This window comes from Lolium perenne, chromosome 3 (genome assembly GCF_019359855.2).
Source record: "Lolium perenne isolate Kyuss_39 chromosome 3, Kyuss_2.0, whole genome shotgun sequence".
Lineage (NCBI taxonomy): Eukaryota > Viridiplantae > Streptophyta > Magnoliopsida > Poales > Poaceae > Lolium > Lolium perenne.
In genome coordinates, this window is record NC_067246.2 from 290,318,080 (window position 1) to 290,321,605 (window position 3,526).

A 3,526-nucleotide genomic window follows, 5' to 3' on the forward strand; every position below is an offset into this window, starting at 1 on the left:
CTACTATTGAGGAGAAAATTAATTATGATTACAATATGCCTCCTATATATGATGATTATGGTGATGAGAATAATAATGATAGTTATTTAATTGAATTTGCTCCCACTACAATTAATAGTAATGACTATGTTTATGTGGAGAATGATACTTTTATGCATATGAACCATGATAAAAATGCTTTATGTGATAGTTATATTGTTGAGTTTGTTCATGATGCTATTGGAAATTATTATGAGAGAGGAAAATATGGTTGTAGAAATTTTCATGGTACTAAAACACCTCTCTACATGCTGAAAATTTTGAAGTTACTCGTGTTTTATCTTCCAATGCTTGTCACTTTAATCTTCATGAATTTATTTGTGTACAAGATTCCTATGCATAGGAAGCGGGTTAGGCTTAAATTTGTTTCATACTTGCTTTTTGATGCTCTTTTTGCTTCAACTCTTATCCTTATGTGAGCATCATTAAAATTACTTAGCCCATCTTAATGGCTATAAAGAAAGCACTTCTTGGGAGATAACCCATGTTTTTATTTTGCTACTGTTTTATTGTGTCTTGGAAGTTGTTACTACTGTAGCAACCTCTCCTTATCTTTATTTTATTGCATTGTTGTGCCAAGTAAAGTCTTTGATAGAGAGTTGATACTAGATTTAGATTTCTGCGCAGAAACAGGTTTTTTAGCTGTCACGAAATTGAGTTTATCTCTCTGTAGGATAGTCTAAAAAATCTGCAAAAATTCATGAGTAATACTCAGATATGTATGCAACTTTCATTTTATTTGAGCTTCTTCATCTGAGCATGTTAAGTGCCTCGAAAAAATTCGTCTTTACGGATTGTTCTATTTTGACAGATTCTGCCTTTTATTTCACATTGCCTCTTTTACTGGGTTTGAGTGGGTTTATTTGCTCCATTAAATTTTAGTAACCTTGGGTAATGTCCAGAAGTGTTGGGAATGATTGTGTCCTTGCTGAACATGTGAATTTTTGATTATGCACTAACCCTCTAATGAGATTACTTCGAGTTTGGTGTGGCAGAAGTTTTCAAGGGTCAAGAGAGAAGGATGATATAATGTGATCAAGAAGAGTGAAAAGTCTAAGCTTGGGGATGCCCCCGTGGTTCATCCCTGCATATTTCAAGAAGACTCAAGCATCTAAGCTTGGGGATGCCCAAGGCATCCCCTTCTTCATCAATAACTTATCAGGTCACCTCTAGTGAAACTATATTTTTATTCCGTCACATCTTATGTGCTTTACTTGGAGCGTCTGTGTGCTTTTATTTTTGTTTTGTTATTTTCATTCTTTGAATAAGTACGGATCCTAGAAATCCTTGTGTGGGAGAGAGACACATTCCGCTTTTTCATATAGAACACTGGTGTTCTTAGTTTTACTTTTAATATTCATGGCGAAGGTTAAAAGCCGCTTCATTCATTGCTATTTGGTTGGAAACGGAAAATGCTTCATGTGGTAATTGGTATATGGTCTCGAATAATTTGATACTTGGCAATTGTTTTGAGCTCTCAAATAGATCATGTTTAAGCTCTTGCATCATGTAGTTTGAACCTATTAGTGGAGAATTACTGTAGAGCTTGTTAAAATTTGGTTTGCATGACTGGTCTCTCTAAAGTCTAGATATTTTCTGGTAAAAGTGTTTGAACAACAAGGAAGACAGTGTAGAGTCTTATAATGCTTGCAATATGTTCTTATGTAAGTTTTGCTGTACCGGTTCATACTTGTGTTTGCTTCAAACAACCTTGCTAGCCAAAGCCTTGTACTGAGAGGGAATGCTTCTCGTGCATCCAAAACCTTGAGCCAAAACCTATGCCATTTGTGTCCACCATAACTACCTACTATGTGGTATTTTTCTGCCATTCCAAGTAAATACTTCATGTGCTACCTTTAAACAATTAAAAAGTTATTATCTCTTATTTGTGTCAATGTTTTATTGCTCATGAGGAAGTATGTGGTGTTTTATCTTTCAATCTTGTTGGGCAGACTTTCACCAATGGACTAGTGGCTTCATCCGCTTATCCAATAATTTTGCAAAAATAGCAGGCAACGGGGTTCCCAACCCCAATTAACTAACTTTCATTAATAATTCTCTTCACATGTTTTGCCCTGATTCATCAGTAAGCAACTTAATTTTGCAAATAGACACTCCTCCATGGTATGTGAAATGTTGGAAGGCACCCGAGGATTCGGTTAGCCATGGCTTGTGAAAGAAAAAGGTTGGGAGAAGTGTCATCCATAAATAAAACTAAAGTACATGTGTAAACAAAAGAGAAGAGGGATGATCTACCTTGCTGGTAGAGATAACGTCCTTCATGCGAGCCGCTCTTTGAAAGTCTGTTTGATAAGGGGGTTAGAGTGCCCACTACCATTCGTTGACAACAACAAACACCTCTCAAAACTTTACTTTTATGCTCTCTATATGATTTCAAAACTTGAAAAGCTCTAGCACATGATTTAATCCCTGCTTCCCTCTACAAAGGGCCTTTCTTTTACTTTATGTTCAGTCAGTTTACCTACTTCTTTCTATCTTAGAAGCAAACACTTGTGTCAACTGTGTGCATTGATTCTTACATGCTTGCTTATTGCACTCATCATATTACTTTGTGTTGACAATTATCCATGAGATATACATGTTGGAAGTTGAAAGCAATTGCTGAAACTTAAATCTTCCTTTGTGTTGCTTCAAAACGTTCTATTAAGAATCTATTGCTTTATGAGTTAACTCTTATGCAAGACTTGTTGATGCTTGATACGTCTCCAACGTATCCATAATTTCTGATGTTCCATGCTTGTTTTATGACAATACTTACATGTTTTGCTTGCACTTTATAATGTTTTTATGCGTTTTCCGGAACTAACCTATTAACAAGATGCCGAAGTGCCAGTTCCTGTTTTCTGCTGTTTTTGGTTCCAGAAAGGCTGTTCGGGCAATATTCTCGGAATTCGACGAAACGAAGACCAAACATCATAATTCACCGAGACGGACCAGGACACCAAAGGGGAGTCAGAGGGGAGGCCTGGGGCCCCCACACCATAGGGCCGCGCGGGCTGGCCTCTGGCCGCGCCAACCTATGGGGAGGGCACCCTGTTGCCCCTCCTGCGCCGCCTCTTCGCCTATTTAAGCCCTTTCGACCTAAAAACGTAGTACCAGAAGACGAAACTCCAGAAAGACTCCAGGGGTGCCGCCGCCATCGCGAAACTCCAATTCGGGGGACAGAAGTCTCTGTTCCGGCACCCTGCCGGGACGGGGAAGTGCCCCCGGAAGCCATCTCCATCGACGCCACCGCCTCCATCATGCTCCGTGAGTAGTTCCCCCATGGACTACGGGTTCTAGCAGTAGCTAGTTGGTACTCTCTATCCTATGTACTTCAATACAATGATCTCATGAGCTGCCTTACATGATTGAGATTCATCTGATGTAATCGGTGTTGTGTTTGTTGGGATCCGATGGATGATACATTATGATTAGTCTATCTATAAAGTTTGTGAAGTTATTGTTGCTGCAATCTTGTTATGTT